The sequence below is a fragment of the Plutella xylostella genome, chromosome 23 (genome assembly GCF_932276165.1).
Source record: "Plutella xylostella chromosome 23, ilPluXylo3.1, whole genome shotgun sequence".
Lineage (NCBI taxonomy): Eukaryota > Metazoa > Arthropoda > Insecta > Lepidoptera > Plutellidae > Plutella > Plutella xylostella.
Genome location: NC_064003.1, coordinates 1,699,746 through 1,714,318, shown reverse-complemented (window position 1 = coordinate 1,714,318; position 14,573 = coordinate 1,699,746). Strand labels below are relative to the sequence as shown.

The following is a 14,573-nucleotide window of genomic DNA, read 5'->3' as shown; positions in this document are numbered from 1 at the left end:
ACCTACCTATGTTCGTATTATTGGGTTAATTATTAAGATTGATATCATCGATCGTCGTTTTAGCGTTTTAGATCTATGTAAGTACCTATCGCGAACTTGTTTTGAAATATAAAATGAAATTAAAGCTCTATATCTACATAAAGCTATGAATAGGTACATTGCGTAGGTGGGTACCTATACTATAACTTAAGGTAATATACATTGTACATACCTATCCGTCTTATAATCATGATATAAACTACCAACATACTGTCGGAAATAGGTTCCTGCTTGACAGTTTCCTGAATATCGATTACAATATAATAAACTTAGCTCAACAAACTGTTTCAAGAACTAATCTCGTTAACTTCCTATAATGTGGTAATGTGGAACTAAACTCTACACCTATTAGTCAAGGGCAAAGTCGGTTAATTAAATCTGAAAGGTATTTTAATTAAATAAAAGCATGCGATTTTCGCGATTTCCTGGTAATGAGCTATTGGATAACCTAAACCTAAATTCCTCGGAAGAAAAATAATACTTAGTTGAACCGCTCAATACCCAATATACTTACCCTACTATAGTTACCATCCTACGTAGTATATTTAGAAGGATACATTAGGATCATTACTCCACTAGCGAATTGGCCATCTCAAAATCAACATATACCCAGGTACTTACGTATAGAAGTTACTCTAGTAGGTATTCAATAGTCACGTGAACATAACAATCATTAACATTACATAATGTGTTTTACAGTACTTGCTGCCAATCCTGGCATTCAATCGCTAAAGAATAGTAAAAATACGTGAATGAAAATTGCAAATACAGTTTCCTATTCATCGCAAAATTAACACCTCGTTATTATTATGATCTTAATTTGATTTTCAAAAACACGATTATGTTATTGATTTTACCTTTTTACAATACAAGTTTTTGTTAGTTAGGTATATTCTGGAAATAAGTTAGATATAGAAGTCAGTCTCGTGCCGCCTTGTTAAAACATTAGTTCATGAATAACTTAATTAATATTAGTACTAGTACGAGCTGTTATTAAATCATTATTTTTAATACAATCTGTTGGCATGAAATTATGAGTTTATAACTAAATTACATTACTTAGTGCAGGATGATAGTTGGTGCAAATACATCAGGCCACCCGTCGCCTTGGCCGCTTTAACCACCGATTATAAACTCTAGTTAAACCAACAATACTGGAGTAACCCTGCTGTGCGATTCTGTAAATTGTATATCAAATTTTATGAAGGAGTAGTTCCCCAAGTTTTCGTGGCGCTAATGCTGCAACTCCTTACGTTTTGACAGCTGTCAACATTCATGAGACATAATTTAATTCAAGTTTGCCAGTTTTATTTAAAAGTCATATCATAAATACCCTCCTCGATCTATTTGACTTAACTGTGGTTAAAAGACATGATTTCAGCTATCACTCTCTGTACTTAATTATAGGTTTTAGACAGTGACAGCGTATCCTTTATCCCACAGGCAGTCCATATCCAGACGTTGTGAAACAGGCCCTTAAACCATGAAGTTACAGAATAACCTAGCCGTAAATAGGGAAAAAGCATCGCGTGATGTCGACAGCTTAGCGGCGGCAGTATCGATGTCGACAGCTCATCGGATCCGTGCATATTTAGGAAATTCCGCGCCCGTATTGATCTTACTCAGGGAAACCCTCAGAACTGGTTCCAACCGACTCATAGGTAAGTACAAATTTATGCGAAACGTCTGGCTGGGCCTCAGTTCTGGTAAGGAATAGCAGGTTTAAATTAGGAAAGAAACTACGTCTAACAATGTCGTCGGGATTGCGTTCAAAATTTGCCTACATTTGAGTTGATTAAACTTATCTTAATTACAATTTGGAAAAATACTGTAAAGTATAAGTTACTGAAGAGCTAATTTAAATAAAAAAGTATTAAGTACCTAAGTGATTGCGCTCATAATTTCAATCATTCCTATAACACAGGCACCACAATGATTTTCGATTCCTTAGCAGAATATTATATGTTAGCTCTGAAGGAAGGGTTAAGACTTTAGAGCTTCTAAACTTATAGCTGGTACTCTAAAAACACACATACTCAGACTCAGAGAGGGTTTCTTCTATAATCTATAACGGTTTTACAGTACTTACCTAAGAATGGTAGCCTTCTATGACTTTTCCTTTTGTGGAAGGCAGTGAAATGTTCTTCCATGCTTCCTTCTTGCCATGATTGATGTCAATAAGTGTTAATAGTGTCGTTGTTATATTTAAATTATGTAACCTGTTTATATTTATTTTATGTAACCTGTTGGAAATTTCCTTGATTTACAGAAGTGATATGTATAAGTAGAACATCTATAATGCACCTCTGTCAAACAGTTCCGTATTCATAGCAAGATGCGAGATTCGACCTGTAAAATTCAGTAACTGCATAATTCAACAATATTATTAATAATATCAAACTAAAACAAAAGCCATAGTAAAGTATAAATAATTAGTAACTAACAACCTAAACATTTATTTTTGTTTTCCTTACGCACAGCAAAATGAGTAATAAAATTCCCTATCTACCTATCCCGCAGCACTGAAATTTAATTGCGGCTACTTCCTCTATTTAAACACAAATGTGTTCAGTCACTGGTATTGAGACAGTTGGACCGTATCGAAGGCTAAACCCGACGCAGCATGACGCAGTCACAATACCTACCAGTCAATTTCAGAAACAAACGAATGTTCCAAACAGTAAATAGGTACATTATGTGGCTAGATTTCACAGGAATCCGTCTGCTGCAAGTCTGCACGGTATTACATCATCTAAGTGATCATATCGTGATATTCAGCAGTTTACACGTGCTTTCAACGCGGTCCATTGCTGTCATGACCTGAAGCGGTTTATGCTAATGAGTGTTGCGCCGTCAATGGAAGGCGTGGCGCTGGTATTTTCATAATTGATGACGTCTGAGTCCGTAGTAAGTATATAGGAGTATGAGTGGAGCGTTGTTTTGGTATCGTAATCGTATCGTTGATAGGTTTGGTATTGTGTCGTGTGACAATCATGTTTAATGACATGGTTGATTGAGATACCTCATCACTCGGAATCACTCCGTCCTACTAGGCATAGTATTTCCTCTCTGTTGTAGACCAATTTTAAACCATTCTAAATAAATTAAATGTGTTAGTAAGCAAATGACTTTAATAACACCTCATCACATAATAATGTTAGGTAGTAGACTAAGATACAAAGCTCCGAAAGCAATAAAACATCAAGTATTTGTGTGATAAATCGGATCGAGTCGAACTTGTGATTTTAAACACCCCAATAGATAATATTTATGAAGGGTTGAACTTGAACCTCGGGGTTATTCTTGCTTAACAAAATACGAAGATTCGTAGAGATGCTTCACTATTATATCCACGATTAATATAATCTCGTCACATTAATCGTACATACGTAAAGTGTATTATGATATCCGAATGTTCGTTTTCGTTTGAGTAAAGTATAAGTAACTCTGCACCTTTCTGTGAAATCTGATGCTAATCTTATTTCCTGCGAAATGTAACAATGGAATTTTAATTAAAATTTATCAATATAATATTAAGTATATGATACACATATTACACATACCTAACCTACCTACATAGAGAAAATGAAATGCCTAGATGAAATTGAAAATAATTAGTAGGGTAGGGATATCGATCGTTAGCGCCCTGGGATATCAATAGTATAAACTTAATTATCGATATCGGGACAAAAAATAATGTTGGGCGACTAAATCGATGGGAGCAAGATCAAGTTACGAAATGAATATAGGTATCGATACTTCATTAACCTCACGTGTGATAGGAGGCATAGCGAATGCAGATAAAAACTGATAAGTACCTAATTATTTTGCAATATTAAAAAAATCTAATTCTGCACCGAATTTTTAAAATAAGTATAATTTTTCAAGACTAATTAAAACTTTTTTAAACCTTCTAGTTAGTACGAAGACCTAGAATTAGTTTATTATAACCTTAAACTAATGAACTGAATTCCGTTTCACAAAGCAAAGGCTGTAACAATTTAACGGCATTCACCTACGTACTAATTTACATCCGCATATATAATTAGAGCTTGTCTAAGTAGTTAATATAATACTTCCTAACTATTATTTGTTTTCTTTTAATATTTGCTTACCTTGACAACAATATTTTTCTGCTTTCATAGTTATCTACTCACCAGTCTTTCTATAAACCTTGAAATAAATTCATTGTACAGCAAAAAATACAGACGCGTGTAATTTTGAAGTAGGAAGTTTTATAAAAATAACTAAAAAGAAAAATCCTCCAGTAACAAGTAATTTAAAATCAAATCAGTTCCAGAGAAACGAACGCAAAATACGATGCAGTATATCAAAGCATTCCTACATATCTCACAATACCCCCCGGCGCTAAACGTCAGCTTATTCCAGCAACACGCTTGCCATTCGCCGCATTAGCTGGTGCAAGAGGGTTACTCTATACATATACTTACCGAAAAACTAAATTTCGAAGCTGTGCGAGCCACGACTCTATCTTGTTGTAAGTATTAAACTTGCCGATTGCAGCTCTCGTTAGTTCGTTTTTCGTCAGTATAGAGTGACCCCGCAGGCGCGTCACTGCCGACATTGTTCCGCGTACCGCAAGGCCATGGCTGATGTAACATTCAGCCGGGTTGCGCCAGCGGTCAACGACCTTGCGCGCGAGCACGATCTATCGATATCGATGTGCGGCGACGTGCGCGGCACAACACTATTTGCAACCGTGCGTAGGTAGGTAGTAGGTATGCATTTGGGGGGGTCACTCTAGTTCTCGTTTTTTTTTTGTATTGGGTGACCTGTGGCCTTGATCTGTCTGTTTTAACAATAGTGAAAGCATTGTTGCTTTCAATAAATTTTAACAAAATATTACGTACCTACATATTTCTATAAAAAATATTTATAGTTATTTTGATAAAACGGCCGAACAGATTCTAACAGCTGCTGAGTTAATCACGATTCTATCTAACTAATTGGCAATAAACTTACCGATTACATGACTCATTAGCACGTTTTTGTCAATCTAGATTAACCCTCCTGCACCGTTGTTAGTGTGTATTCGGTGTATGTAACTGTATTTTTGTTGTATGTTGGTGTTAAGTACAATATTTAATCTTGACTAGTTGGGTTTGGCGTGACCTACTGTCGGGTTGCTTTCCTAGAAGCGCGATTGTTGCTCGTCAGTTAACAAGTTGTCGGTATCGATTTCTAATAATTGCACAGTGATCATTGTCTAGCTATAAAAATTAATTTAATTAAGGAGGTGTTTCTGTGAATTCTGCCACTTCCCTATAGTCTCGTCTCCCTCATGCAACTTTCATTTCTTTCAGATCATCATTTCATGTTAATTTAGTTATGAAAGCTCTATTTCATTGTGCTAAGTGTTTACCTAATTGAGAATTATTATTCACAAAGAATATAAGTTATTGGTGCACGTAGCTCGTAGGTTACGTAGGTACTCAATCATTGACGTAGTTACACGTAATAAAAAGTTTAGGTACAGTCGCAGGTCGCATAGAGAGGAGCTGCCGATGAATTTCTTACTTGGCTAGTTTTGCGCTCATTCTACGAAATTTTTAGTGTTACGCGCGCCATGTAGGGCCTAAATGGCGAATAGTTTGCCTCCCGAAAATGCATTATGCAGCCTAAGCTCCAATTTCACAATAGTCGGTTAAATCGTAACCAGGTATTGGTTGATCAATTATACGTCATCTCCATGCCAAATTCGTTACAGATGTGTCAAAATTCAACCAATAATTACCTGGTTATGCTCTAACCAACTATGGAGAAATTGGCACTAAGTAATAAATGATCTTGCTGAACAATAACAATAAGGGAGCATAGTGCATACTGTACCACTGTAACCTAGCTACCTACGTAGTTCAGTACAGTCTTGAACTTCTGATGTAATCCCCAGACCTGTTTCAAGATGCTGACTATACTCAGGTCAATTGAGTGAAATTAATTTGCCATAATAATAATCGATTATTGATTCGAGTACCTACCTACATAATATTAACTCAGATGGAATTTAAATATGTAACTATATAGTTAATATATATCACAATATTTCTCATAGGCTTGGTCTGATCTTTACACGAGACATGAACTCTCTATCAGTAGATGCCACAGATAAAAATCTACTCCTACTCTCTACACATTACGTGACCAACAAAGTTTCCATGGAGAATCAAAAACTTTGTGTGAATTTTTCAGTCGCAGAAATAACTAAGTTATAAATAAAGCTGCTCGTAAGAGCCTCTTGGTTTCGGTAGGAAACCCTTTCAGGGCTAACTGATAAGCCCTCTGAAGATTTTAACTTAATTATGTCGATAACCAAAGATTTCTGATGGTATCGATCTAAGTACTTATACTTATATGATAGGTAACATGGGTTCCATTACAGAAAAAGTTTTTACTTAAAATTTGTAGCTGATTAGGTACCCAGGATGTTCAGTAGGCAATGTTTAAGTTGATCTAATACTTTACCTAATACTTAAGTACGTTTGTACTGAAATTAGAACAACAGATCCTTGATCTCACAATCATTATGTTTACAAACATTCTGCCGGCGGTGAATGACGCCAGCTGATGTAAGGTCTCTCGCAAACAAACGATAACAAATTGTAGAAATTAGATCGACGCAAACATTCAAAAATAATAATAAATGTAGAGTCACACATGTGACTAGGAATAGTTCATTATTATCAGAATAGGAAGTGCGTTTTTTACTCCGCTCTAGTAGTGGCGAGTAGGTAAACACGAATTTAGGTATATGGCGCGAGAGAGCTGCCACCTAGCGGTATACGCGCTGCACTAGCTCCGCGCCATAGGTACTTTCAGTCGAATTTCACTGATCGATCGGTTAATTAAGAAAAACTCGGCCCTCAGATCAGCCGGTAATCGTCCATTCTTAGACAGGTATCTGTAGAATAGGCCTCTGCCCTCTGCACAACGGGAGTGAGTGATAAGGTTTCGCTTTTAGACTAAACCGTCGATTGTGGGGTTCGGTACTAAAATAGCATGATAGAAGTTAGTGTAGGTATCTAGATAGTTTCAAGGGCGTCTAATTGATACAAAATGCTTGCACAGTTGGGTTCTTGTTAATGACTTATGGCTTGGTTAATGTGACACCAATTGACTGCCAATAAACCCCATGCAGAGTTGTGGAAAGTTTGCCTGAAGTCACGTTCGAGGACATTAAATTTATTTTCTGTTATATTGGAGATAAACTTTAGTTGCTTATAAGAGTTATAAGTGCATCCCGAAAACATCGAGACACAAAATCATAATTTTGGACAACTTTCGTTCTACGATTTCAGAATAACGAGTTACCTATATGTTACTAAGTCCCTCTTTCGGAAAGGCACATACTTCAGGCGCGGATCCACCCATATGGGCAAGGTGGGCATGCCCATCACCTAATCACCCGCCATATCACCATACCATGGGAATTTAATAGTATATTTTCTATTATTTAGTTATTTTGTCACTTTGGAGGCTGTTTTTTTATGTTGGTGGTGATGATTTCGGCTTAAGCTAAATATTTGTTTCTTCACCTCCAAAGCCCTCCGGATCGTTGTTAAAGAATTCGAAAATAAAAAATAAAACAAGAATCTGTGTTACAGATTATGGCCATAGTACCTATTTTCGTTTACAACGAGACTATATTTTGATTATAATCAGGCGATAAAATAATTGTTTTGATTTGACTGGTTAATGGTTTGATCTCAATAAGCCAAATAGTTTTTAACCGACTTCAATAAAAGGAGGATGTTCTCAATTCAACGGGATCTTTTTTTATACAGGGTGTCCTAAAAGTCAACGATATGCCTTGAAGGGCTTATAGACCAGCTCATGAGTAGCCAGAATATCATAATAGACCTTAGTAAAAATTCGATAGTTTTCGAGATATTGACACTTTTATAAATTTGCTGAAAATCGACACTTTGGATCAGTTTTTTGCGTGCTTCAAACTATTTTAGATCGAGGTAGTTTTGTACTAAAATAGCAATAACTTTTTTCTTTATTAAAACAAGAGCAACGGTTTATACCATTTAGAAAACTGCATTAAATGATTTTTTTTTTAAATAAGGTGCCAGGATTACGTCGTATATTTTTATTACAGTATGTAGAGTCAAAGTTGTTTATAAAAAAATATGATTAGGTACCTTGTATGACTTTGAAAACCGTGTTTTTTTAAACATACAACATTACTCGTTATTATTTTTTACTGTGATCAATAGCAGGGCTATACAGGATGATGCGACACCAAAAAAATACTAAAAATATGGAAATATGTACCGGCGGCACGAAAAAAACTGATCCAAGGTGTCGGTTTTATTTTTACTTAGGTCATATTATCATATTCCGGTCAATCATGAGCTGGTCTATCAGCCCTCCAAGGCATATCGTTTTGGGACACACTGTATATATATTTTTATATTTTTTTATGTATGTTCTGTCTACTTAATACTTATCAGAGCCTTCCCTACTATAATAAAACAAAAAGAAAAAAAAATGTTTTCGGCAATAACAGGACGCGCGGTCATTTAAAAAAATGCTGAAAATTTTGAATTATACTATTTGAAAGATCCCAAACAATATAATTAAGTACTTACAATTTAAATTTACTGAACTTGTCTTAAATTATTAACCTAAATATTCCCGCTTGCATAGCTTCGCCTTTAAAATATCCCTTGGTAATTTTGCAATAAAAAGTAGCCTGAATTTAAGTTCAGGGTGTCAGCTTTCTACATTCGTTTTCTTGTGAAAGGTTATCAAACTAAGGTATAAACTTTTGCCTTCATAGTACACTCACGAAAGTCACGAGCAATAAAAAAGATCCACTTTGCAAAATTTCGACAACACATTTTTAAGTAATTTAGAATTTGATCAAAATATTTGCAATTTTAGTTGGTAATATTTGCAGACGCTATCGTCTTTCCCGTTTGTATTTTTGTAAATTTTTGGGAATTCTTAAACACCGTTTTGTCAAAAGGCTTTCTTTTAAATAGCTGTAGGTACTTTCCTATCATAAAAAAACTATTAGGGCTATCGAAATAAAATTAGCATAATTTAAATGAGGATTTAGACTAGTTCTATACGTTGTATACTTAGTAACTTTTTAACACAAAATTTTGATAGTTAGTCAAAATTTTCTAAAGCTGAAAATTTTACAGTTTTGAATCATAATTAACAATGTTTGATCCGGATCGAGATGCAGAAATTGCATTTGGCATAACCATAATATCATCACTACCAACATACAAAAATCTGATATAAGTAAGTACCAGGCCAACCAGAATGCTATCAAAGTTGCTTCTTTTTGGTCTGGACAAATATAAAAAATCGCATTTCACTGACACGAAAGAAGAAGAAGTAAGTACCACAAGGCGAGGCAAACCCACTTTTTTTATACTTGCCCATCACCTATTTTGAAGTCTGGATCCGCGCCTGACATACTTACTGTGTATTTTTGCTGAAATGCATGATGCTACCTGAAAAAGTTCATAAGCCTAATTACCAAAATACCTAATTAAGTATGAATAGACACAGAGGTCTCGTGTGGTGTTATGGGTGGTAGAAATAAAACATTTATCTCAGTCATCATTAATATTTAATGAATTGGTTATGTACAAATGTCGTTCGGTGGATGCGTAGGTAACAATTAATCTAACTATTTATTTATATTATTATCTTGGTGATAAGTTGCTTTAGTTCGGCCATTTCATATAAATATTATGTTACTAGCGCTACTAATTAAAATTGAGACATTTATATAGTGGCGCTACAAAAAAAATATTTTGTTGGTAAGTATGTTTTACTGTAATTCTCTTATTGTAGTTTTATCTATGTATACATGAAGAGGATCTAGGGGAGGCTAGGACTTTGAATAATTTGTTATGTTTGTCCCAAATTTCGGTTTAATATTGCAATGATAGCAATGGTTATCTAATTACATTTAAAAACTCTGAAGGAAGACAATTTACAAAATTAGAAGCTATCTATGTATGTATATGCAGATACTTGTAGCCTAGCACACCCTAGAAACACTTTACTAACAGCTTTTATCTCGTGGGTTTTAGTATATAGCTTTAGCCTGAAATTACCAGCATATAGATAGAGAATCAGAGAAGTCAAAGGACACCGAATGCATCGCATTGATACACAGGCTTCTATCCCGTTTTTAAATACTTTGAGCCAATACTGAAGATAAAAAAAAATACAAAGATTGAGCTAAATGTACCGTAGCTCCGACCACAGACAGCTTCAAGAATTAATTAGATCACAGACAATACTTTACGCTGTTAAATACACTTTGTTACGGTTCCACTTAAGCATTAAACTTCAAATACATGCAACTATGTCACAATACCATATCCTAAACAATTTTCAATCTTAAAACATAATAACACTTTTGGTTTCCTTTTTTACATAAAGCTATAACAACATTAACATACCTCAGTAACTCTCTCAAGGATCTAATTACACAGATTATTCTACTTCATTATTTGTAACCTTTTTGTATTTTTTATCTGATAAACAAAACCTCTTACTTATCTTACTAGGATAGAACTTCAGTTACTATAATTATTATATTAACGATACATTTTCAATTATTAAAAAATAATCCATAAAGATAGCAAAAAATATAAAACAATTATAATAATACCTACAATGAAATCGCATATTACATTTATCACATAATGCCTTCCTTTTACTTATCTAGACTATCCTTACTTTACCACGCTTACAGTTATTACAACTTACGAACTAAATTATGCAATTCATTGACACAAAAATACACTACAGACAAAAATATATTACATACAATTTGCGTTTATTTACAATCAAGTACAATTGGCAAGGTTTAGAGCCCTTATCGTTTTCTTATAAAGGTTGTAGGTATGTTCACAAAATACTATATTTTTGGTACGATGAAACACACAAATTGACAGCGTTGCGTTAGTCACACCTATAAGTACTAGAACACTCTATGAGCGTGTTTCACAATGTCTGGGCAATGGCTACCTGTGGGATAAGACTTGCTGCCACTCTTTGTAATCATGTTTTATACAGACATTGTGAAACAGGCTCTAAACTTAGCGTACACGCGGTATAATATGTACAATAATTGTTTTAATGGCACAAAATAGTTCCAATGATTCTATTACAGTTCTCAGGATATAGCATCTGACCCACTTTAAATTATGATTTATTCTTCTCTTGATAGAAGGCTACAGATTAGTATTTTGGCATGGCATCGTGAATATTATATTCCAATACAAAACAATGTTTTTTGTACAAAAAGTACCTACGTATATTCCCCGATTGCTTAAGTACTTACTTACATAAGAATTTATCCCTAATTTAAAGTGTGCTTTACAATCCTAGTAAAACCCTAATAGAATTTCGCGAGTTAACATTAGTAGTTACCTAAATATTTTAGTGCGGTTAGTGTAGATATAAAGTGTACATTAGAATAAAACGTCAAGCTCAAAAAGTTTCAAACAGCACGCTAAACAATATGTTATAGGAAAAAGATTAATAGCTATGTTTGTATACAGAATATTTATAACAAACACAGAAGGGTCATTGTCCATATTAATATCCAACTGCAGATTGATATCATACATTGAGCGACTGAAAAATCAATCTATCAATGATTGTATCATAAATTGGATATTAATATGGGCTTTAGTTAATCCCAGGACTGCGATAGTTAATACTCACAAAAACGTATACTAAGTTTCATTGTGAGCGTTTGAATAGCCCCCTTATTTATAAAAACTTACGATTGGATGGAGTAAGTATCGCTAAGTATTTTATGAATAAGGGTTAGGTAGCACTATAAGAATATATGGATAATCTTCTAGCATCACGAAAACATTATGTTTGGATCTCTTCCATACTATGTCTTTAAATTTTCTAGTAGGTTTTGATCCATATTGTATCGTGATGTGGAATATGAGTAGGCATTTGTTCCACCGAGATAAGAATATACCTTTCACAAAACAAGTCTAGAATAGATAACATTAGTACTTAAGTTCCTTAATTTTAGTACTTTAAGGTGATATTAAGGCGCTAGCAAAACACTAACATTTAAATTGAATTCGAAGGATAATATAAGACTGAAAGTAAAAAAATATAATGTATAAGAAAATAATTATGTTAAAACACCATCCGCCTTAACGGTCTTATTCATAAAAAAACCTTAAAGTAGGTTTACTGAGCTCAATAGTTACGGAACACATTAAGCCTATTTGAGGTTTCGTAAAAATCTCTATTCATAATAGTTCCGTAAATCTTCAATAACTATAGTGATGCTAATAGATTTCACAGACCAAACATTTTGACATTTACCCTATTAAGTTGCCGGTCCGACGAAACCATAAACAAAAATAGCGAAAACTTTCATTCATTTATCAATCTCTATTATCTATGTTAGCCACGGGGGTTCCGCTCATCTGGCATAATCTTTATTGACCAAAACTCATTTCGCATAACTCGTATGGTCTAAACTTTTTTTGCCGAACCATCACTTTGCCTAGACTTATGTGGCATAAGGCTCGTTTCGTCTAAAACTCTTTAGGCACAATCTTTAAACACCTAAGTTTCGTTTGCCCAAATTTATGTTCGTCTATAACCTATGTATAATCTTGTTTCTTCTAATGTTATCTTAATAAATAATATATTAAGTATGTAGTAAATGTACAAATTGTGGTATTTTTCTCCTATATCCCGAAAATCACGATATTGTATGATCAAAAAATCGAAAGTTAACGACCAATATAATTATTACAAACCCCATGAGATCGAAACCTAAAAATAGGTGCGACGACGAGCAAAGCGAGGAGGAGCGTGTTAGGTGCACATGTTCATCAAAACCAAAGCGGAGCGCAGCGAAGCGGAGCGGAGCGTTTTCCAAACAGCGGAAACAATACAAGGCACCAGTTTGCGCTATGTAGGGAGACGCTCCGTCAAAGTTAAAGCCAAACGAATATTATTACTTTGTATAAACCTAATAAACTTATGCCATAGCATTATTAGGCTATTCAAGATTTGACCATACCATTATTAGGCTAAACAATGTTATGCGAAATAACTTTTTACTAAACGAGATTTATGCCATACGATTTTCGGCGTAACGAGACTTTGACCAAACGTTACTATGCAATACGAGATTAGGCAAAAAAATCTTATGCCAAAAAAGGTAGAACCTAGCCACGGCGCGGCACTTAAAAAAGTTTACGTTGGCTTAAAAGCGCAGTTGGCCAAGCCAAAACCCACAAAAAAAAATATTAAATTTTTACGTTACCATGGCAACTTATTTTCAGCAAATATTAACTCACAACAAATGTCAAATCGTCAATAAAGCAGAACAGCTGTTGACCGGCCGCCATGTTTTTGTACAAGAGGAGGATTACGGAAGGTGTATAGTAGGGTCCAGCCAACTTTAGCATATCAAGGTTTTACGAATCAGTTGGAGAGTTCTTTAGCGCTATTGATCGTTTATGAATAAAGTTTTTTTGACATTTGCTTATAGCAGGCCTATAGGTCTCCCGTAACTTTTTATGAATAAGACCGTAAGTGTATATACAATCGTGCATTATGTATACAGTGAAATAAAATTATATTACTACAAAAATATGGTTTGTCATTTTATCTACTTTACGAGGTTTTCGGCAATTTATACGTTCTCGGTACAATTACAACTTCTTCCTTCATTACATAATAATGTCGACATTCTTATCTTATTTAACTCCAATACCTACGTTCTTAAAAGGCCATGATTTAAATCTTTAAATCTACTCGCTTATTGAGTAATGTGCGTGTTGATATTACAAGTTAAGACAAAGCGAGTAACTCGTTCTTCATAAGTACTAACTCCCTAGTTAAGTATCATCTAACACATATTTATTGCTAACGAAGTTTTTTGGACTTTTAGTAATCAAGCTTCATATTATTTTCAGTTCAGTTGAGTATTGAGTTATTTATCGTAGTTAGATTTTCATTGACATTAGCACCTCGACGAAATTACTTTTATGGCACATTTTAACAAACGAAATCCTTCGTTTACATTTAGAGCAAAGCATGTATACTGCGTATTGCTTCAATTTTGAGTCAATTCCGGGCCAAACTTTTTTAAACATAATTTACATGGTAACATTTAGGAATTTATAAACTAGTTTTGTATTTACTTCCTGTTACAAGTCCCGAAGCCTCAATTTCAAGTCAGCCTTTCAAACAATCTTTAGACCAAATAATAGATATTATAATATATTAATTTGATACTCTGGTCGTTTGATTTCACTATACACTTCCATATGTTCAATTTATAAAACAGCTACTTATATATACGTAACATTAAATGAGGTATACAGGCTTTTTTGTTACATAATATTAGTGGCAATATAACATTTATTTAAATTCTATAGTCAGACGACTTTTATAAGTACACCGTAGAAATCAAACGAACAGAGATACCATGTTATTTTTTTCGCTAGCAAAGATGAGCGGTTTTATAATTTATTGAC

The 14,573-nt window shown here is 34.2% G+C and overlaps 1 long non-coding RNA gene across 1 annotated transcript; it reads right to left on the bottom strand.

Annotated features, from left to right (window-relative positions):
• Positions 1 to 9,635: 9,635 nt before the first annotated feature.
• Positions 9,636 to 14,386, bottom strand: LOC125490358. The gene is made up of 2 exons (XR_007267626.1): positions 13,622 to 14,386; positions 9,636 to 12,223 (listed from the first exon to the last, which is right to left on the bottom strand). It is a non-coding gene; the product is annotated as an uncharacterized LOC125490358 (long non-coding RNA).
• Between the last annotated feature and the right edge of the window lie 187 nt (positions 14,387 to 14,573).